General features: G+C 39.3%; 1 long non-coding RNA gene across 2 annotated transcripts in view; it reads right to left on the minus strand.

Annotated features, from left to right (window-relative positions):
• LOC134737216 (uncharacterized) overlaps positions 1-9,677 on the minus strand; it is a 39,726-nt gene extending 30,049 nt beyond the window's left edge. For both annotated transcript variants that reach the window (XR_010121887.1, XR_010121886.1), the window contains exons 1-2: positions 9,468-9,677; positions 1,599-1,764 (exon numbers count right to left, since the gene is read on the minus strand). This is a non-coding gene — a long non-coding RNA (uncharacterized lncRNA). The remainder of the gene's footprint in view (positions 1-1,598; positions 1,765-9,467) is intronic.
• Positions 9,678-24,292: the final 14,615 nt, after the last annotated feature.

The following is a 24,292-nucleotide window of genomic DNA, read 5'->3' on the forward strand; positions in this document are numbered from 1 at the left end:
CAAAAAATTAGCTGTGCGTGGTGATGCACACCTGTAATCCCAGCTACTGAGGCTGAGGCAGGAGAATCACTTGAACCCGGGAGGCAGAGGTTGCAGTGAGCCAAAGTTGTGCCTGGGCAACAAGCGCAAAACTCCATCTCAAGAAAAAAAAAAAAAATCTCTAGAACCAGATAATTTTACTGGAGAATTCTATCAAATGTTTAAAAAAGAATTAACACTGGTTTTATACAATCCGTCCCAGAAAACAGAAGAGGAAGGAATACAGCTCACTTCAATAAAGGGAGTGTTCTAGACTTAAAGAGACTAAAGAGACATGAGAACTAAATGCAACCTGTAATTCCAAATTAGATCCTGTTGCTAAACAGAATTTGATGAGATAACTGGTAAAACTTGAATAAAGTCAAAGATGTGATGATGGAAATGTATTAATTTTCTCATTTTGATGGTCATTTTGATATTACACAGCAGAATGTCCTTTTTGTAGGAAAATACCACAAAATATTCAGAAGCGATGGGTCACCAAGTCAGAAACTTACTCTCAAATGGTTCAGGAAAAAGAAAATGTTCTCTGAATTGTACTCATAACCTTCCTGTAAATTTAATAGTTTTAAAATAAAAAAATTACTTCTTAAAAATATAGAAGGCTATCTTTATGATCTCAGGATATAGAAGAATTTCCTAAACTAGGTATAAAAATATTGCAAATCATGAATGTTATAAATTCAGTAACATGAAAATTAAGAACTTTATAAATGGAACATTATTCAGCTTTTCAAAAGGAAAGAAATTCTGGCTTTTATGAGTCACATAACATACATCATATGTGACAACATGGGTGAACCCTGAAGACATATGCTAACTCAAATACGCCTCTCACAAAAAGACAAACACTGTAAATTTCCACTTATATGAGGTATCTAGAACAGTCAAATTCATAGAAACAAAAGGCCAGCAGCTGGGCCTGGGGGAAAATAGGGAGTTGTTTAATTAATATATGGTTTGAGTTCTGTAAGATGAAAAAGTCCTGGAGATCTATACTATTCAACACTGTGAATACACTTATCACTACTGAACTGTGCACTTTAAGATGGTTAAGATGGCAAATTTCATGTTTATTACCACATACATATATACATTTGTTGACAACACTATGAAGAAAGAAAGGAAATAACACAATATTGCAGAAGTCACTCCTCTCTGGGATAGGATCTAAAAAGCACACACAGGGAACTTAAAAAATTATTTTCCTTAAGTTTGAGTACAAGTGGCTTTCATCGTCCTCTAAAAGGATACCTCTTGCAAATCTAATTTTTAAAATCAACTCCCCAGGAAAGGGAAGATGTACCAGTACAAAGAGCTCTAAAAACAAATAAAGAACTAAAAGAGAGGGAAGAGAAAAAGGAAAGAACCAGAAATTCTCCCAATATTATTAACTTTAAAGTCTATTTTCTAAATAATAAAGGATCAATTTCTGTACAACAACTTAAAGTTATAAGTGGTACTGATCAAATTAGACGTAACTTTACATAACTACCAAATATCTTTTTAAAATATGGAGCCAAATAATATCAAACCCTCAGCCTCCGTACATTACTCACCAAAATAGGAGGAGTCAGACAGGACAGTGGCAGTTCTTGGTGGTCTGACCAAGGGGAAGCAGAAAGATGTGCTGAGGGCCAGCGTTCTGCCTGGAGAAAGATGGAAGCTGGCGACTACACAAAATACAGTTTGTTCAGAGGCCTCCCACTCCTGACTGGTTTCCCTCTAAGAAAAAAAAAAAGGTAAGTCTCAAAAACATATGCACATAGTTCCTTAGGGGGAAAAATTAAATGTCTAATTTTTCTTCTCAATAGCTTTAAGACATGCAAATCAAATTCTGATTTTTCTACTGTTCAACTGGCTATATCAGCTGGGACTCAGGTCAGATACAGATGGGTCACTGATGCTGATTGAAAATCACCTATATTTTACTCTTATTTTTATTCACAATGCTTTCAGGAAAAAAACAAGTTTGATTTAAATTTTTCTCATCATTCTACTCAAATGACCACAGGCTCTTTATTCTATCAAACGAAATTCTTATTCTGAAAAATACAACAGAATCCTTTAAAGATAAAATGTGCAAGCTCCAAATAGAATCTTGAGTCCTGCCCCATACCCTGAACTCCAGACTCACATTTTCAGTGGTCTCCGCATTTCTACTTCAAAGTCTAGCAAGCATCTGAAACTTAACACAGTCGAAAGGAAAATCTTTCATATTCACCTTTTCTCATATTCCAACAGCCACTTCTCTTCCAGGCAGGTGCAAAAAGGCTGTCATATTTACCTTCCACTGAGCTGTTAACATTTAAACTGTCCATGGATGACAAAGCTAAAAGAGCATTGACTATAACACTCCTTCGGGGGCCGCGGGGCCCACACAGAGTTTTGCTCCTGCCGGTACCCAAAAGCACTCAACCCGGCTCCTGCACCCACTTACCTGTGTGTTCCCTCCCACGGGGTGTTGAGCACAGGGGGTTCCAGTGAGTGGGGTCTGCCCCTGCCAGCGCCTAAGTGGCCGGCTACTTCCGGCACCCACATCTCAGTTCCCACCAGCAAAGGGGTCAGGGAAATTATCCTGCTTCACTACCTCAGCCAGGTGACCAGATTAACATCAACAATGATCAGTCACACTGAAAGCACATACCTTTTGTATGATGTGATGAAAACGACACTTCATCTTTGTGGTCTTCCTCCCAAACACCCATAAGACCAGATATTTCATAAGAAATACATTTGATAAATCCCACTTGAGGGACATTCTACAAAATGCATGACCAGTAGTCCTCAAAGCTGACAAGGTTAACAAAAAAGAAAGGAAAGTCTGAGAAACTGCCACAGTCTAAAGGAAGCTAAGGAGACACAATGACTAAATGTAATATGGTAACCTACATAAGATACAGGAACACAAAAAGGACCTTGTTATAAACTGCATGTTTGTGGGCCGCCCAGAATCTTCATACGTTGAAGCTTTAACCACGAATGTAATGGTATTTGGAGACAGGGCGTTTGGGAGGTAATCAGGATTTGATAAAGTCCTGAGGGCAGGGCCCTGGCCTGATGGGATTAGTGCCCTTATAAAGAGACACAGAGACCTTGTTCTCTCTCTCTTTCAGCAAGAACACACCTAGGAAAGGGGACTGTGCCCCTCTGCCAGCCAGGAAGAGAGTCCTCACTGGAACCCAATCATGCTGGCACCCAGATCTCAGAGTTCCAACCTCCGGATCTGTGAAAAAATAAATTTCTGTTGTTTAATCCACGCAGTCTATGGTATTTTTTTACGGCAGCTAACTAATACAGACCTTAAGTAAAAACTAAAGAAATCAATCAAGTATAGAATTTAGTCAATAATAATGTATCACTAGTTGCAACAAATGACAATACTAATGTAACACGTTAACAATAGCAAAAACTGGATGTAAGTTATTTGGGAAGTCTCTCTACTATTTTCACAACTTTCTGTAAATTTAAAACTTTCCTAAAATACAAAGTGTATTTCTAAAAATCTGATGGCTTCCTATCATATTTTTATTATAACCAAAGGCCTCCCAATCTCTTTCACTCATCATCTAATACTTACACCTTGCTCACTCTGGTCTCCTATGTTCACCTTTACAAGGGTTACAAAGTGTGAGTTACGCAAGTGTACACATTTGTCAAAATTGATCAAACTGCACACTTAAGGTCTATGCATTTCACCATATATGTTATACGTCAATTACAATTATTTTAAAATATATGATTGCAAACTGAATACTCTGATGACCTAAGAAGTACCATTGAATTTGGTGGCTGCAAACACTAACATTTCTTTTGCTTTGGAATCTGCAATTTGGCATGGTTCAGCATGGATACCTCATTGCTTCTCTATTTGCCATCAGCCAGGGACTGGTATTATCTAAAGGCTCACTAACTCATATATCAGATGGTGGATGCTGGCTGTCACCTGGGACTTTGGCGGGGCCTGGAGGTTCAAACACCTATACAAGGCATCTTTGTATGCCCTGAGCTTCCTCACAATATAGTGGCTGTATTACAAAAACTTTATATTCGGTGTGACTCTAATTTTGTTTCAATATACACACACGTTCTAAAAAAATTAACAAAAGTTTTCTCTGGAGTGAAGGAAAATGAGTGATTTTTAAACTTTCAGTTATATGTTTTTATTTTATAAATTTTATACAATAAAATGTATTACCTTCTAAATCAGATGAAAAAAATTCAGTTCCCTATTAGGGTACATATACATTAGTGAAAACACAAATGAAACTGGAAATGCAGAAGTGTCAAATACATTTACATGTTATAAAAAAAGAATCCGCTCATAAACAGTAAAAACATTATGAAATACTTCACTCCACCTTACTTTTTTTTTTTTTTTTTTTTTCCTGAGACGGAGTTTCAAAATCTTGTTGCCCAGGCTGGAGTGCAATGGCATGATCTCAGCTCACTGCAACCTCCGCCTCCCGGGTTCAGGCGATTCTCCTGCCTCATTCTCCAGAGTAGCTGGGATTACAGGCGTGTGCCACCACGCCCAGTAAATTTTTGCAATTTTAGTAGAGACAGGGTTTCACTATGTGGGTCAGGTTGGTCTTGAACTCTTGACCTCAGGTGATCCACCTGCCCCAGCCTCCCAAAGTGCTGGGATTATAGGCGTGAGCCGCTGCGCCCAACCCACCTTACTTTTTAAGTGACAGATGAACTGAACATCAGCATATCAGAAACTAATAAAAAATACAAATATGTTCAATGATACTGGTGTCTTCTAAATTGCATATCTGGCCCTTTTTCATGGCACAGGTCTCCCTTAGTCCAATTCCTTCCTCAAAACCTTCTCTCCATATATTCCTTTAATCATAACCACCTACTAAACATTACCCTAGAAATAAAATCACCTGGAAAGCAAGGCCTACAAAGGCAAACCTCAGATGCTGGATACTTCCTATCTTAAAGCATGGTGTAACCTCACTTAATAATAGATTCTATATTTTTCTTAAGATTTAAGGCCTAATGAACAAATACTATGGCTACCTCAAGGTCACTCTGGACTTCTCAGTAATGATTAAACAATCCAGGAGTCTACGGCAAGATCTTTTGCTCCTTTTCCTTCCCCGGCCTCAGCCTTATTGCAAAACACTCCCTCTTTTCTGCTACCTGGCCCTGCAAGGCATATTCTTACATTCCATAGAGACCAATAATTTCTATCATCTCATAAATTCTACACTTACTCTAGTAAAAAAGTTAACTGTTTTTTTCTTACACTAAAGTTATTTTCTTCATCTGACATCAAATAACTACTTTTATAATTTCCTAATTTTTCAAAACACTGTTAATTTGCTCATACCAAATTAACATACTGATGTTATATTTTTGCACTTTTCATTTCCTGATGTATCTTTTTCCTGTTAACTCACACTATCTGATTACAACAAATTCGTAAGCTTTCTCTCAACCTGGACTATTTACATTATAAAAATGTTCTATGTTCTATAAAATGCTCAACTTTAAAATGATAGCTAAATGATTTTATTCATCCAATTTTACAATATGAGTTTTTAGTTATTCCAAGAACTTCATCAACTAGAAAGTCAATTCTTAGGTGCTTCAAAGAAACAATTTATTATCGGTATGAAAAGTTAAGGCTTGAGTGGTATTAATCAAATATTCCCAAGACTTGCTCAAATAGAAAACAACTGTAAATCTACTCATGTGTTGCTTAATGATGGGGATACATTCTTAAAAATGCATCATTAGGCAATTGTGTTTCTGTGTGGACATCACAGTGTACTTACATAAATCTAGACAATCTAGCTTATGACACATGCAGGCTAGATGGTACACACGCAGGCTAGATGGTACAGTCTGTTACTCCTAGGTTACAGACGTATACAGCAGCTTACTGTACTGAATACTGTAGTAACTAACACAGTAGTATGTGTGTATCTAAACTTGGAACAGGCACAGTAAAAATACAGCATAAAAGATAAAAAATGTCTTAGCTATACAGGGCACTCACCATGAATGTAGACTGCAGGACTAAAAGTTGTTCTGGGTGAGTGAGTGGTGAGTGAGTGTTAAGGTCTAAGACATTACTGTACATTACTATAGACTTTATAAACACTCTACATTTAGGTTACACTAAATTTATTTTTATAAAGTTCTTCTTTCTTCAATAATAAATTAACCTTGGCTTACTGGAGTTTTTTTACTTTAAAAACTTTTTAACTCTTCTGTAATTGCACTTAGCTTAAAATACATATTGTACAGCTATACAATAGTATTCTTTCTTTGTATCTTAATTCTATAAGCTGTTTTCTATTTACTTTTAATTTTAAAACTTTTTGTTAAAAACTAAGACACAAACAGGCCAGGTGTGGTGGCTCACGCCTGTAATCCCAGCACTTTGGGAGGCCGAGGCAGGCGGATTGCCTGAGGTCAGGAGTTTGAGACCAGTCTGGCCAACATGGTGAAACCCCATCTCTATTAAAAATACAAAAAAAATTAGCCGGATGTGGTGGCATGTGCCTGTAATCCCAGCTAGTCGGGAGGCTGAGGCAGGGGAGTTGCTTGAACCAGGAAGGTGAAGGTTGCAGTGAGCCAAGATCATGCCACTGCACTCCAGCCTGTGCGACAGAGAGAGACTCTCGTCTCAAAAAAAAAAAAACCTAAGACACAAACACACCCATTAGCCTAGGCCTACCTGGGGTCCAGATCATTTATATCACTGTCTTCCACCTCCAATCTTGTCCCACTGAAAGGTTTTCAGGGGCTATAGCATGCATGTAGCTATCATGTGCTATTATGACAGTGCCATCTTTTGGAATATTTCCTGAATATTGTAGTGTAATTGCACTTAGCCTGCCTCAGGCTGTTCCATAGTTAACTCTTCTTTTTAGTCAACAGGAGCATGCTCTAAAACAATGATAAAATGTATAGAAACTACACAAACCAGTAATGTATTTAACAATGTCAAGTATTATGTACTGTACATAATTGTATATGTTAGACTTTTACAGGACTGGCTGCACACAGTAGGTTTGTTTACACCAGCGTCACCACAAAAACATGAGTAATGTGTTGCCCTGAGACATTATGAATACTACAGCTTCACTAGGTAATGGGAATTTTTCAGTTCCCTTATAATCTATGGGACCAGTATCATATATGAGGTCTAATGACCTCACTGGCACTATGCAGTACATGGCTGTACTACACAAATTAGGGCTATACGTGGCTGTACAAATTTATAGTAGTCCCAAGGTACCAACTCAAGACCTTTGGCTAAATAAAGAAGGAAGTCAAAAATTTTTAAGTCCTGTCTCCTTCCCTTGATTCTCCTGCTTATTTCAGTACTGAAAAAGAACTTTCTCTGGTTGCTGAGATGTTTAAATGAGTTCATTACTATCAAATCACTTTTAAAAACTTATACGCATTATATACATTAAAAGGTATTATTAGCATAGTCAAGAAAATATTTCGGCATGGGACGGAGGGTAAGCCTATGGCAGACATGGGGTTGGGAGAAGGGAAAGTAAGAGGGGGAAGAGAAAGACAGAATGTGAATATATACTTGTCTCCCTAAAAGAAATGCAAATGTATATGCCTATCTCCCTTGCCCCTCATCAGCAAAATGTTTGCATTGGCAGCAGCCTATTTAATCAGGAGTGTGATATGCTAAAAGGTCATACACTGCATGTCAGTGTGGAAAACAAAGAGGGTCCTCCGCAGTGCTGAGAAGATGAAAAACTCTAAATTCTGATCAATTTATTAATAAACAGGGAATAGTATTTTCTTCAAATATACGATTAATTTCCCTACCAATACTTTATTCGCATGATACACATTATAACTGCTGTTGAAGGTAGGTGGGGATAGGTACTTTACTATTTAACTGTAAGTTATGACGGCAATACGAGATTTCAACAGAAGGCAGAATTATTTTACACTCCTTCCACATACTTTATTTTATTTTGAACAGTAAAGCACATGGCAACCTGTACCCTAATGTCGGGTTTCCAGTTTGCTGCTAGGAAAAGTCGTCTGGACAAGGGGGAATCCTGTATTATAAATGAAATCCCTGAAGATTAAACAACAGGAGCACATTCTAGCTAAGGACCTTGAACCAGTATCCCGTGTAAAGTGCAAGTATGCTTGAAATAATTGTAAGCAAAATTTCCAAAGTCAACTACCTTTAGCCTGAGGCTAGAGCAATCACCTAACTCTACCCCTACACACCCCATCAACAACTTCCTTAAATCTTATCCTCAATTCTCACAATAAAATACTTCCAAACTTTCTTTGCTGAATAAAAATGACGCTGCTTTTCCCATCACAATACTGCTGATTTCTCAGTAACCGTTAGGCCCTTTAACCATCAAACTCAACTGGCCTTATTTAAATGCCACCCTTCCATAGACACTGCCAAGTGCTTTTTTGAGGGTTGGGCCAGGAGGTAAAAGTGGCTGCTTCTATCTACAAGGTTGCAACTTTCTCAGCTAGAATCCTGGGAATAACTCCCTCTGACTTTTCTTCATAACCTCTCTGCCCTCCTCCAAACTGTTGCCTCTGTGTCCCTTAAACCACACTCCAATGCAAACTGTCCCCAAAGTGCAGTAGCACTTAAGTCTCTCTGTGCCCCCTCGCACCCATCAACGCCATCTCTAATGCACCGTTCACACCTAGACCCATCATCAGCCTCTCCAGTGGTCGCTCAGAGCCACGCTCGGGGCAGGCACAACCACGCAGGCCTCCGCGAAGCACAGCCTTCCGCGCCCCGTCTACACCCCAGCCCGTGCGCACCAAAGGCAGCTCCCGGACCCGACCGCTGAGTCCCAGCCCCGCTGCGGTGGAGGGCAGGGACCAGCATGCACACCCTCAAGACTGTATGAAGACCCTCCCCGGGGGCTGTCATCGGCACCAACGCCCGGCCCACCCCAGCTCTGGCGGCGGATGAAGGTCTGGGGGCGCACGCCGCAGAAGGAGGGAGGAGGCAGTTCCAAGCGAGGGCTCTCCCGGGAAAAAACAAACTTGTCTTCGCCTCCCTGTTCAACTCTCAGTGCACAGTATCTTTACCCAAATTACAAACTGCCAAACCCTTAAGTCTTGAGCTTTCAAGGAGAGTTAGGAACCCTCCTATGGCATTGTCTTCTAAAAATCTGCTGCACAAAGTTGATGTTTGCATCAACTTTGGAGCTCAAATGGATTACTTTTATGAAGTTTGGGGCAAATGGATTATATATACATAGGAACCCCTCCCCCAACATACAGAAGGTATGTGGACACGCAGAATTCCCGGCGGCGGGAAGAGGGCACCAAGCGACCGGCCCCAATCCCCACACGTCTCCCAGGCCCCCCGCTCAGGCAGTACCGCGGCCGCAAAGAGCGGCGAAGGCGCGATGTCCGACGCCCAGGTGCCTCGGCGTACCTACCTGGTCGAGTGGCAGGTGCACTGGGTTGCTGAGAGGCCGCAGCAAGGTGGAGTCCGTGGTACTGATGATACTGGAGGGCGACTGAAAGCCTCAGACTAGAGACTGCTCTCAACTTTGCGCCCTGGCCGCCGCCCGCGCTCGCCGCGAGTGACAGGCGCCCCTGCCTCCGACTGCCAGCAACTTCCAACGCCCGCTCCGCACCTGGCGCGCGCTGGCTGCAGACGGCCGTAGGGAACAATCGTTGCGTGGATCGCCGACGCGGCAGCCAATCAGAGAGCGCCGGCCGCACCGCGCCACTCCCCCCTGCCGAGGATGGGGCAAGAGGAGGAAGCGCGGTGAGGGCTGTAGGCAGAGGGGGCCTCGAGGGCGTGGTGGGACGCGTTCCCAAGGTGGGAGCTTAGTAGGGCGTCTTTGCCCCCCTCGCCCCTCCGTTTCTCCTCCCTGGAATGTCGCGGCCATCCACCTCTGTCTAGGAGGGACGGAAGACAACCTAGAGGCGCGGGGTGGCCCCCCCCAAAAAAGGGGAGCACTAAGGGACGTCCCAAGCATCGCTGGGGACATTGGGGAACAAGCTTGGGCCTGGGAGGAGGAGGGCGGCAAACTAAACCTAGATGAAAAGCCCCTTTGTCTTTGAAACTGCTATGTAAAAGCCCAAAGTTGAGAACAGTCCCGTGGTCTGACCCTTTCAGTAGCCCTCCAGCCACACCTGGGCCTTCCAGGAGGTGGGAGGTGGGCCTGGGTTGGACGCCTGTGGTCGCAGGGAGACCGACTCACCTTTGCTGTGTTAAAGTTTAGTTCCCTGGTAGCCAGCCACCCTCATTGAAGGTCCTGCCTTCCTCCTAGGAGAAAAAGGCAGTTTTTTGTTTGTTTGTTTGTTTGTTTGTTTTGAGATGGAGTCTCGCTCTGTTTCCCAGGCTGGAGTGCAGTGGGAAGATCTCGGCTCACTGCAACCTCCGCCTCACGGGTTCAAGCAATTATCTGCCACAGCCTCCCGAGTAGCTGGGATTACAAGCGCCCACCACCACGCCCGGCTAATTTTTGTATTTTTAGTAGAGACGGGGTTTCACCATGTTGGCCAGGCTGGTCTTGAACTCCTGACCTCGTGATCCACCCACCTCGGCCTCCCAAAGTGCTGGGATTACAGGTGTGAGCCACCGCGCCCGGCCAAAAAAGGCAGTTTTCTAAGCATCCCTTTACCCCTTGAGCACAGCCACCCTCAGACTTTTGAATTCTGCGTGTCCACATAACTTCTGTGTGTTGGGGGAGGGGTTCCTATGTGTATATGATCCATTTGCCCCAAACTTCATAAAAGTAATCCATTTGAGCTCCAAAGTTGATGCAAATATCAACTTTGTGCAGCAGATTTTTAGAAGACAATGCCATAGGAGGGTTCCTAACTCTCCTTGAAAGCTCAAGACTTAAGGGTTTGGCAGTTTGTAATTTGGGTAAAAATACTGTTCACTGAAGAGTTTAACTGCATGTTATGATACTTTTGGTAGAATAGCTCACTTAATCCTCACACTTACGGTGTGAGATAGATACTATTACACACCCTCTTTCAAAGAAATTGAGGCACAGAAAAGTTATGTAATTTGCCTAAGAACACAAACTAAGTTGATTGGAATCCAAGTAATCTACCTCCAGAGCTGATCTTACCACTAGGCCTTTGTCTTCCTCACATTTAAATCCATTCCAGAAATTCCCATCAGCTAGCAGTTACACCATTTGCTTCATGACTAGTCTGGAATCTTGAAAAATAAGACAGCATGGGTAAGAATACACCCTCTTTGGTAAATCGGCCCGTGGGCTTTAGGTTCTCTGAAAAGGAGGCAGTTGAGCTAATCAGTGCAGTCTCTTCCTGCCTAAAATTGATTGGTCACCGTAATCTTAGATTCTCAACTGAAACTGAATAGAGGTTGGAAAGAAGAATAAGAAAAAAAACGTGGACCTTCATTCAACCTGGAGAAGTGTTCCAGTGGAAATTATAATCAATTAGAGAGCAACCCGTTCTGTTCAACTCGGTGCTTATTAAAGAATATTAATCCAAAAATCTAGATTTCTCTATTAATACAATATTAGAAAAAAAAATTCCTTTCCTTCACTTTGGAAACGTGCAGAGGAAACATACAGGTGGCTGAGCATACAAACTGGAGGAAAAATTGAAATACCATTTTAAAACCATTAAAATGTGTTGGGAACACACTGCAACCTAGAGTAAGCAGCATGGAGATACAATCTCTGCGCACCACCACGCCCGGCTAACTTTTGTACTTTTTGTAGAACAAATAATGTCTACAAAAGGAATTTCCTTAGGCTGAATTTTTATTTTAGTCAGACATGACAGAACATCGCCTATTATTTGGGCCTACTTCACCTAAAAGCATTAAGAGAGTTTTGCATTTACAGAAATAAATAGGATAACAACTAGTTTTGAACTTTCTCTTTTTAATGCTGAAATATACTGTGTTTAGATTATTTTACTTTTAGCTGTCAGCATCTATTTTGAGCTTTTACAAACTACACAGTAGGAAAGGATTTCAAAAGTACAAGCAGTATTTATATAAAGATTTCATGGGTGAAAGTTAAGCAAATGAATGCATAACTTATTTGGAGTACAGTATTACTCTGTAGCACATTTAAAATTATTACTCTGATGATTTTGAAAATGTTGCTTATTATTTCTTCAGTTTTACTCAAATATATGATAAAGTCAATAGTCTATTACACACGCACAGCATCTTTGCACATGGACACATTATGCACACTCTACAGATACAAATAAGCTGAATAAGAATGACGAGTGTAGAAAGAGGGAAATATGCAGCCTTTTCAATCTTGTATTTTTAAAAAACATAGTCACGGCCGGGCGCGGTGGCTCATGCTTGTAATCCCAGCACTTTGGGAGGCCGAGGCGGGCGGATCACGAGGTCAGGAGATCGAGACCACAGTGAAACCCCGTCTCTACTAAAAATATAAAAAATTAGCCGGGAGTGATGGCGGGCGCCTGTAGTCCCAGCTACTCGGAGAGGCTGAGGCAGGAGAATGGCGTGAACCGAGGAGGCGGAGCTTGCAGTGAGCCGAGATTGCGCCACTGCACTCCAGCCTGGGTGACAGAGCGAGACTCCGTCTCAAAAAAAAAAAAAAAAAAATAGTCACTATGTTCCTAAATGATAATTCTTAATGTATATAACATGGATAGACATTAGAAGAAAAATAAGAGATATAAATAAGAGATGTCAGCAAATACCCTCCTTGTTATATTGCTGTTAACAGCCCATGCCCCACTGTGAGCTTGCAGGGCCCTGGCTGTCCCTGCAACACACCGTCGTGGTCTCTGCCTTCTCCAACTCTGCAGAAACTGACCCAGCACCCTTGCCAGTCTATCCAGAGAAGATGGCCTCACTTATCTGAGCTCATGGATGGAGGAGAGGAGCCTCCACTTCCTCAGTTCACAGAGCCATTTTCATCTTGGTTCCATTGCTGCCTCTTAATCACCTTTTTGCCAATTATACTGCACTCCCTTCTTTCTCTTCAGTTCATTCGCCGGACTTAGCTCTCAGGGAAGATAAGGGCCGAGGCAAGAGTGATGGCTGCTTCAGAAAGATAAATATTCCTCAAGGGGGAACACCTGCATGAGCACAGGAATAGGTTGGAGGGTTCTATGCAAATATTTTCTTTTCAGCATGATATTTAAATTTAGGTATCACACGTTCTCACTCACATGTAGGAACTCAGAAAATAAATCTCATGGAGACAGAGTAAAACGTGGTTACCTGAGGCTGGGAAGGGAAGAGGGGGATGAAGAGAAGTTGGTTAAGGGACACGAAAATACAGAAGGAGCCGGGCGCAGTGGCTCACGCCTGTAATCCCAGCACTTTGGGAGGCCGAGGCGGGCGGATCACAAGGTCAGGAGATCGAGACCATCCTGGCTAACACGGTGAAACCCCGTCTCTACTAAAAATACAAAAAATTAGCCGGGCGAGGTGGCAGGCGCCTGTAGTCCCAGCTACAAGGGAGGCTGAGGCAGGAGAATGGCGTGAACCCCGGGGGGCGGAGCCTGCAGTGAGCCGAGATCGCGCCACTGCACTCCAGCCTGGGTGAAAGAGCGAGACTCCGTCTCAAAAAAAAAAAAAAAAAGAAAATACAGAAGGAATAAGTTTTAGTATTCAATAGTACAGTAGGGAAATTATAGTTAACAATAATTTATTTTGTATTTCAAAATAGCTAGAAAAGAAGAATTGTAATATTAATATTCCACACACACACAAAAGATAAATGTTTGAGGTGATGGATATTCCCATTACCCTGATTTCTGCATTATACCTCCTATACAACTATCAAAATATCACATTTACCCCCAAAATATGTACAGACATTTTAAAATAAAATCTTTTTAAAAAATTAAATTTAGGTGTTATAAATAAATTTGAGTCTAACCATTGATTCTTAAGAAACAACATAAATTTAGTAGCTATAAATATATAGTTAAATAATATTTTACTAAATTTTCTACAACTACTTCAATTTTAATGGCAGTGATTTAAGAGTTAGAAATAGTAACCAGAACTCTTATGATGCATATCTGCTTTCTACTGTAGTATCTACTCTAAACAGCATACACTGAGAAAGAATACCGTATATTTGGAAGTGTATTACTAGCAATTCATAGTCCTTAAGAAGGCAGATATTAGTTAAGAACCATAATGTCTTTCTCTCTCTTGAGAATAGTTGAGTTTGATCTCTTAGACCAGTGTCGATTACATTTATAACAATTTCATTGCCAGAGAGATGGCTCCATCTTCTTTAATATTTGAAGTGAAAAATGATCGCCAGTGAAATGAACAATTATATAAATGTGCTCATAACCTGCAAAAGAATTTTTTTCTAAATTCCTCTTATAGCTTTCAAAAAATGAAACTGTAAGCAATATTATACTCTAAAGGATCTCATTTTTTTGCCTCCTACTATGTCATATGGTAAAAATGTGACTAATGGTATTAATAAACAACATCTGTTTAAGTAAACTTTGTACCTGAAGTAACATTGTTGTATATACACTGCATGTACTAAGAAAATCTGAGATGTCACTAGCTTTAAAGAGTGCCCTAACTTAGCTGAACGTCAAATGTCCATTTATATATACAACTAAAAGAAGTAATAACATATTTAATTACATTATTAGTAAATTTAGTTATCAGCTTTTGAAAAATACTAATTAGATAATTGACCCTTAGTGAAGACATTTTAATTAAAATTAAATTTTACCACTAAAAATAAGTGACTCTTTTGCTGTAATGATTTGCACTTACAAATAATATTTTTCTCCTTATTTCAATGCCCAGGCTATATATACACACAATCAAAATACTATAGGTAAAATGTTAATCATTTTTGTAGCCCTCCACAATAAAATTATTTCTGATTATTTGCCTGATTTGCTTCCCTATAAAGTCCATCTTGGAAACCAAGCCCAGGATTGTTAGGTGAACTGCCTTGGATTACCTTATCAGTAAGTGACAGGGCTTATTGTCTCCAAGTCAAGATTGTATTTTATTCTTCTAAAGTTTTTGTAAAATAGTTAAAAAGATTTCTCCCAGTTTAACATCAACACCTACTGATGGCAGGATTTTCTAGTGATTTCATCAAATAACTTCTCAATGGGACTTGGATATTCTAAGCTTAGCCTGCATCTCTCACTAACAGGTGACCCTCAGCCATCATATGGGAAGTTTTACTGTCTGTAGAATGATGCAGAGGACATCTAAAGCATTCTTGTCCCAGAAGCTTGTGTTTGCAATCATTTCTGTTGCTCTCCAAGCACCCTTCAATCTTTCAAATGTCTTCCTACAAGGGAGTGATCCGCATATCACCATACAGTTTTAAAATGGTTCTGAAGACTGATTGCTTATTCGTGTATAGAGAGTCATTCTTTGTTTTTTGTTTTTTTGTTTGTTTCATTCCAGTCAGCTTTCAATGATCCCAGGGCTGCTCCTCGAGTTTGTGGATTATCCAGGCCACTGGCTCTGTCCTTTCCATCTTCTGTTTGAAGTATTTTGCAATTTCAGTCCATGTGACTTTGTTTGCAGTGTACCAGAGTAGAAAGGAAATAAAATAAAATGAGCCCAGTTTGCTACTTGTACATAGTTCTAGTATATATTTTATTTAATTCCTTGTTTATTTAGTTTTGTTGTTGAAGTTTTGTAGGGTGAAGAAGGCAGGGTAGAAGATTTGAAAATATTGATTAAAATTGTTTTGCTACTTTCTTTATGTAAAATTATATATATTCATTGTAATTAGATACAAGAAAAGCCTAATCTCTTTTAGGTTAACTGTTTTAGTTATTTTATTTTATATGTTATAGCCGTTTTTTAGGATAAATTGGAATACGGATATTATTAACTTTTGGATAATGATACAATTTTCTATGTTAAATTCCATTAGTTACCACTTGCTGAGAATATCCAACATGCTAAACTGACTGCCCCTAGTGGTTTTACATTTTATCATTAAGCTGAGAATTAAAGCAAAGCTCGAAGACTTCCTGAACAGGCGAATGGCTCCACCATACAGCTGAGCTCATGTGCTGGTTTTCGCTGTTATTTCTAGCATAGAATGAAGAGTTTAATGGAGAGAAGTCTCTCATTTATAACGACTAAAGCAGATGAAGAGGAAAGATGCCAGTGCCACCAGTGTTTGCTCCTCCGCAGTTCTCCCAGAAGAGCAGCCCACTTTGAATATTATATCTAGAAGATAATTTTTTAACCTAACAAATTAGGAAATATTTTAAAATCAACAATAGCATCAGAGAGGAATAAACAAAAATTTATTTTATACAAGCAGAAGTATAAACTTTGTAAACTTTTTGGCTTACCAAGCGGATGAAGAACCTTAAAAATGTTCCTCCTAGTCTTTGATCCAGTATTCCACTTCGAGGAATAATATTGGAAAAAATTAAAGATGCAACAAAAATCCAAGATGATCCAGAAAGCATTATTTATAATGGTAAAGAACAAAATTGAAATAACCTGAATATTTAGCAGGAAAAAGGAAAACTATTTTGTAATTAAAGGAATCATACCATGGAATTTTAGGCCATCATTTAACATAATGTTTTTGAAAAACTGCTAGAAACATAGGAACCTATTCATAGGACAGAATTGAATGAGTAAAAAAGAAAACAAAATGTGTAAGAAATACGATAGCAATCACATCTAATATAAATTAGATATATGCATAGAGAGAATAGTTAGAAAAGGTACTGAATGAAAATGTACTAACATATTGAACAACATAATGAATTACTTTTGTTTTCTTCTTTGTACTTTTCTACCATTAAAAAATGTTTTAATGTGAACGTATTGTCTTCATAGTAGGAGTATATCATATATAAATGCAAATATGGATTTTAGTCAACAGAGGCTCAAAAGAAAGGTTTTGGTGTGAGAATTACTTGAGTTTGTGTCCTGCTACTACCACTTACAAGATGGGGAAACTAATCTCTTTAAGACTCAATAAACAGATTGAGTTAGTAATCAGAAAACTTCCCACAAAGAAAAGCCAAGGATGAAGTGGCTTTACCTGTGAATTGTACCAAAATAAACCTAATAAAGAATTAACATCAATTCTTCACAGATTCTTCCAAACTATAGTAATGAAGGGAACACTTCTTAACTCAACTTATAAGGCCAATATTTGCTTGATACCAAAATAAAGACATCATAAGGAAAAAACTATGGACCAACTTTTTTATTAATATAGATGTCGAAATCCTTAACTAAATACTAGGAGGCCAGCAGCATATAAAAAGGATTTTGCACTGCAACCAAGTGGGATTTATCCCAGAAATGCAAGGGTGTTTCAACCTATGAAAATCAATCAATCATATTAATAAAGAAAAAAACCATGATCATTTCAACAGATAGAGAAAAATCATTTGACAAAATCCAGTGTCTTTTCATGATAAAAAAACATCATAAAACCAGGAATAAAGAGGAATGTCCTCAATATGATAAAGGGCATTTAAGACAAACCAATAGCAATAGTGAAAGGAAACTTAAAAATTTAATAGTGAAAGGAAAGCTTCTGTCTTCCTTAAGACCAAGAACAAGAAAAGAATTTCACTTTTGCCACTTCTATTCAACGCTGTGGTAGAGGTTCTATCCACACAATTAGGCAAGAAAATGAAAAAAAGTCATAAAGTTTGGAAAGGAAGAAGTAAAACTACTACCTCTATTTACAGATGATATGATTCTATGTGGAATACCCCAAAGAACACACACACAAAAGAGCTAATAAACAAATTCACCAAGGATGTAAAATGGAGGTCAATATACAAAAATCAACTGTATTACTGCACATTAGCAATGATAGTCTGAAAATAAAATTAATGAAATACTTTTATTTATAATAGTATCAAAAATAATGAAATATTGAGGGATGAATGTAACTAAAGAAGTGAAATGCTTGTACACTGAAAACTATAAAACATTGTTGAGAAAAATAAAAGAATCATAAATAGAAATATATTCCTTGTTTATGAATTAAAAAAGGAATATTGTTAAGAAGGCAAGATATTTCAAAATTGAGCTACAGATTCAATGCAAACCTGACAATATTTCAATTACCCTTTTTTACAAAAATGGAAGCATTGATCATAAAATTGATATGAATAACAAAGGACTCAGAGTAGCAAAAATAATCTTGAAAAAGAAAAATAAAGTTGAAAGATTCACACTTCTTTATTTCAAAACTTACTACAAAGCTAGACTAATCAATAAAGTGTGGTAATGGCATAAAGATAGACATGTAAACAAATGGAATGGAATTGAGAGTTTAGAAATAAACTCATACATCTATAGTCAACCAATTTACAACAAGGATGTAAAGACCATTCAGTGAGAAAAATGATAGTAATTTCAACAAATGATTCTAGGACAACTGGATATCCACAGGTAAAGAAGAATTTTTACCACTATCTCACATCATATGATAAAATTAATTTAAAAGAGATCAAATCAGGGTATTTCAGGTATCTCATAATATGTACACCTACTATGTACCCACAAAAATAAAAAAAAACTAAAAAATGGATCAAAAACCTAAATGTCAGTGATAAAACTATGAAATTCTTAGAAGGAAATACAGGAGTAAGTCTTCATGATCTTGCATTAGGCAGTGGTTTCTTATATCTGACATTAAAAGCACAAGTGACTGAAGAAAAACATATTAATAAAATTTCATTAAAGTGGAAAACATTTGTTTGTCTAAGGGTACTGTCAAGAAAATGAAGAAGGGCTGGGCACAGTGGCTTATGCCTGTAATCTTAGGACTTTGGGAGACCAAGGCAGGAGGATGTCTTGAGGCCAGGAGTTGAAAAGCAGCCTGGGCAACAAAGCAAGACCCTGTCTCTACCAAAATAAAATAAAAATAAGTTAGCTGGGCATCATGGCTCATGCCTGTAGTCCCACATACTGGCAAGGTTGAGGCAGGAGTATCAGTTGAGCCCAGGAGTTCAGGCTTGCTGCAGTGAGCTATGATTGTGCCACTGCACTCCAACCTGGGTGACAGAGTGGGGGGATCTTGTCTCCAATAAATAAATAAGTGAGTAAGAAATTGAAGAGACAATCTCCAGAATGAAAGAAAATATTTGTAATCATATATCTGATAATTTTCTAGTATCCAGAATATATAAAGAACACTTACAACTCAACAATAAAAGACAAATAACCAAATTTTAAAAATGAGAATATACAAATAAGAAGACACATAAGAGGCCAACAGACATATGAGAAGACACTCAACATCATTACTCATCAGGGAAATGCAAGCCAAAACCACAATGAGATACTACTTTATAGCCACTAGGATGGCTATAATCAAAGAAACAGAAAATAGCAAGTGTTGGTGAGGATGTGGAGACATTGGAACCCTCATACACTACTGGTGGGAATCTAAAATGATGCAGGCACTGTAGAAAACAGCTTGGAAGTTTCTCAAAATGTTAAATATAGAGTTCATATACTGCTGAACAATTCTACTCTTGGTATATATTCAAGATAATTTAAAACATATCTATATTTAAAAAAACTTGTGCATGAATTTTCATAGCAGCATTATTTTAATGATATTGTTCATGATAACCAAGAACTGGAAGCAACTCAAATGTCTAATAACTGATAAATATATGAACAAAACATGGTATAACCACACAATGGAATACTATCCAGTCATATAAAGGAATAAAGTATTGATACATACTATTACAACATACTGTGAAAATACCATGCTAAATGAAAGAAGCCAATCACAAAAAGTCACCTGTTATTTGATTCCCTTTATATGAAATATTCAGAACAGGCAAATTCAAAGACAGAAAGTAGGTTGCTGGTTTCAAGGACTAAGTGAGTGGGAATGACTGTTAATGGATACAGGGCAGGGCTTCTTTTGGGGGTAATGAAAATGTTATGGAATTAGATAGTGGTGATGGTTGCTTAACCTTATGAATATAATTTTAAAAACACTAAAGTTTACACATTCAAGTGGTGATTTTATGATATAAGAATTATAACTCAATTTTTTAAAGTATTTAAAAAAACACCCAAGTCCAGAGAGCTCAGCTGCTAGATGGCCACAACAGAACTAGTCAACCCCAACTCTCCTGTTTCCTTTACCACTTCTCACCCTACCTTGCTCTATTCCTAAAGGGACCAGAGTCCCTTGTAGCTAGATGAAAGAGAAATGATAGAAGCACAATGTGGAAAATGAGGAAAGACATTGATTGAGTGCAGGCTTCCAGATTGTAACAGGATCAAGCTGAGGGAGAGGGTGAAGACTCAATTTTAAATCAAGATTAAAATTTGACTCTTACATGGGCTGGGCATTTAATTCTCTAATTAAAACTGTCTTTTATGACTTGAAATGAGATTTTTATTTCCTAAGGGGTACAGAAAAATTAGGATATCTACTGGACTTCCCTTGTAGAGACAGGGAAAGAGCCCCACAGAGTATTTCAAAGTACAATGGGAGGCACAACTGAATGTGCTACTGATTTCATTCTAAGAATCATGCCTGTTCAATGTGTAAACCAAAAATAAACTTCTAAGCCTCCTGACTGACTGAACAGACCCCCCTCTTGGCCAAGGGGACCCAAAGAAACCTGAAAAACTAGTTAAGGTCATGATGGAACGAAGGTGTCAGACGAGCCTCATTATACTCTTCTTTTGGAGTACAGAACCAATTGTCCAGCATATACATGAAAACAGAGATCTGCAAAAAGATAACAAATTCCAACCTGACTATAGTAAAACATCACATGAAAAATAATGAAGGAAATCAAAAATATTTTACCCCAAAATATGTTTCTTTGCCAAATTTTAAAATGGCCTTGCAAAACCGTCTTTTGTGGGGGAAAATTTGCATCTGTAAAGAATCTCTATTAACATAATTAGATCTTCCACTTTTCAGGCCCTCCTAATCTTGAAGCGATTAAGAGTCTAGCACCGTTTAAAGGTCTAAATAGGAAATATTTGCCATCTATTGTCTCTAAAGGCAGCCAACTATGAGACTTTATCTACATAATTAGAACCTTAGTCTCCACAACCCTTTTTCTCAACCCAGATATTCCCTTCTATTCCAGGTATTTAAATAATAACCTAACTCTTCCAATCAATTGCCAATCAGAAAAATCTTTGAATCCACTTATGACCTGCAAGCACCCCCTCCCCCACTTCATGTTGTCTGGCATTCCAGACCAAACCAATGTATACCTCATATGTATTGACGGATGTCTTCTGTCTCCCTGAAACATACAGGAACAAGCTGTATCCCAACAAACTTTGGCACATGTTCTCAAGACCTCTTGAAACTGTGCTTTGGGACATGGTCACTCATATTTGGCTCAGGGTAAACCTCTTTAAATATCTTATAGAGTTCAGCTTTTTTGTCAACAAATGTAAGAGTTACAAGTGATTAATGGCAGTTCTTAGAGATTGTGGAGAGATCTAGAACCCCCTCATGTAAAGCTAGAAAGGAATAGGGTAATATTTAATGAAGAAAAACCTGGTGATCCAGCAGGTTCACTTCTGGGTATATACCATAGGAGCTTCTCTGTAAGGGGCTTATGCTCCACAACTAAAGATCCCTTGAGACACTTACAGTAATTTATTTCTACATTTAGACAGTAAAGATCATATATATATTTGTATATATTTGATTTTTAATTATATTTGTTTTTTTTTTTTTTTTTTTTTTTTTGAGACGGAGTCTCACTCTTTCACCCAGGCTGGAGTGCAGTGGCGTGATCTCGGCTCACTGCCGGCTCCGCCCCCTGGGGTTCACGCCATTCTCCTGCCTCAGCCTCCCGCGTAGCTGGGACTACAGGCGCCTGCCACCTCGCCCGGCTAATTTTTTGTATTTTTAGTAGAGACGGGGTTTCACCGTGTTAGCCAGGATGGTCTCGATCTCCTGACCTTGTGATCCGCCCACCTCGGCCTCCCAAAGTGCTGGGATTACAGGCGTGAGCCACCGCGCCCGGCTATTTTTAATTATATTTGATGTATATATATTTGATGTATATATATACACACACACATATTTACATATATATGTATCTCACCAAGTGGAGACTTGAGAACAGAGTTGGAAGTCAAACATTAGAGAGGATGTCACCTCTCTCCCTGGTGTGACTGTGAAGGTCATCAGTGATGGTTGTACTTTTCACTGAGCTTGGATTCAGACTCAGAATCCTTCTCAACACAAATCTCTTCCAGGTAGCCATTAACAAATGAACATCATTGAGTACAAGATAAAACTTTTTTTGCAGCCCCTGGCTTATAATTTAGTTAAGAAAACAGAACATGCATATGTTAAAAATGCAAGGCAGAATAGTTATATGTCCAATTTGGTAATACAGACTTTCATGCGCGTCCGTGTGAAGAGACCACCAAACAGGTTTCGTGTGAGCAACATGGCTGTTTATTTCACCTGGGTGCAAGTGGGCTGAGTCCGAAAAGAGAGTCAGCAAAGGGTGGTGGATTATCATTAGTTCTTATAGGTTTTGGGATAGGCAGTGGAGTTAGGAGCAATGTTTTGGGGGCGGGGGTGGATCTCGCAAAGTACATTTTCAGGGGTAGGGAGAATTACAAAGAACCTTCTTAAGGGTGGGGGAGATTACAAAGTACATTGATCAGTTAGGGTGGGGCAGAAACAAATCACAATGGTGGAATGTCATCAGTTAAGGCTATTTTTACTTCTTTTGTGGATCTTCAGTTACTTCAGACCATCTGGATGTATACGTGCAAGTCACAGGGGATGCGATGGCTTGGCTTGGGCTCAGAGGCCTGACACAGACTAGCACTGATTCTGGGAGAAGGCCAAGCTGAAGGCCTGAGCAGGAGAGGAAATTGTTTAAGAAAGAACAGCACTGCTCTGGGTAGATTTGTAGGAGACAAAGACAGTAGAGAGCAATACTTTCAGCAGAAATAGCTGGAGCTGTGATGAAGCTACATTTTGGGATCAGCAAGAAGATTGTTTATGAAAGGTGGAAATGGATTGCATTTCTTTGTTCACTTGTCTTAGAGACACTGTGGTAGACACGGAGACCTGCCCCCAGACTTCTTTCCAAAGAAAGAGTTGCTGTGGCTCCTTCACAGTTAGCCTCAGCTGTAGAAAGCCCGCCCCCCGCCCAGGCAGGAGCATAAAGGTCCAGCCATTTAGGCCTAACTTGGGACATGAGTTGGGTTATCCTCTATTTAGAGCTCCTTGCTAGAGTAGATGAGGCTTTCTTGGTCCTGTATCTGTCAGTGGGCTTCTCCTTCTGCCCAATCCTGCATCATCTCATTTCCTCTCTTCGTATGTATTGATCCCTAACAAACACCTTGCAATCATCTGACAACATCTGAAAACAAACATCTGACCTACCATCCCCACTGTCCTGCATGACTTCCACACCAAATGGGAAGCACACTAAGAAAATGACAGGGAAACTTCTGCTGCACCATCTGAACCAGGAATTACATACTTTCTTCCCTTCATTTTTATACCTCCTATAAGATTTTGCAACATAAGAGAATATTTGCAGTATTATTTTGTTATGAGAGAATTTTGTATTTGGGTGGGTGGGGGGGCAAATGTTTGGATTTCATTTTAAGTATAAATAAATAAATGACGAGATATACAGACTGTATTTTCGCAGGGCTGTTACAACTAGAATAACAGGGCGTTAAAGTTCATCTATCAAGCCTTTTATCTCATAGCTTCAGAAAGAAAGGGTGGGAGAGAAGACACACTGATTGAAAGTTTACCATGTAACAGCAGTGTTCTTATATTATTCATACACTACTTTAAAAATACATTTGGGCTGAAGCTGCCACTACTGAGGAACAGCAGCGGCTCTCTGGAATGACATGGTCTAATGTGGTCAACATATGGAAACACATTCTGTGCACAGCTTCCATCAACAACCCCCTCACTGTCAGCATTGCCTCCACCCAGGAGACTGCTGGGTCTGCAGCAAATGTTTAAAGCTTAAGTAGTCCAGGCCGGGCGCCGTGGCTCAAGCCTGCAATCCCGCACTTTGGGAGGCCGAGGCGGGCGGACCAGCCTCAACATGGAGAAACAACGTCTGTACTAAAAATACAAAATTAGCTGGGCGTGGTGGTGCATGCCTGTAATCCCAGCTACTCCGGAGGCTGAGGCAGAAGAATTGCTTGAACCTGGGAGGTGGAGGTTGCGGTGACCCGAGATCGCGCCATTGCACTCCAGCCTGGGCAACGAGGGAAACTCCGTCTCAATAAATAAATAAATAAATAAATAAATAAATAAATAAA

The sequence above is a fragment of the Symphalangus syndactylus genome, chromosome 7 (genome assembly GCF_028878055.3).
Source record: "Symphalangus syndactylus isolate Jambi chromosome 7, NHGRI_mSymSyn1-v2.1_pri, whole genome shotgun sequence".
NCBI classification, from domain to species: Eukaryota; Metazoa; Chordata; class Mammalia; order Primates; family Hylobatidae; genus Symphalangus; species Symphalangus syndactylus.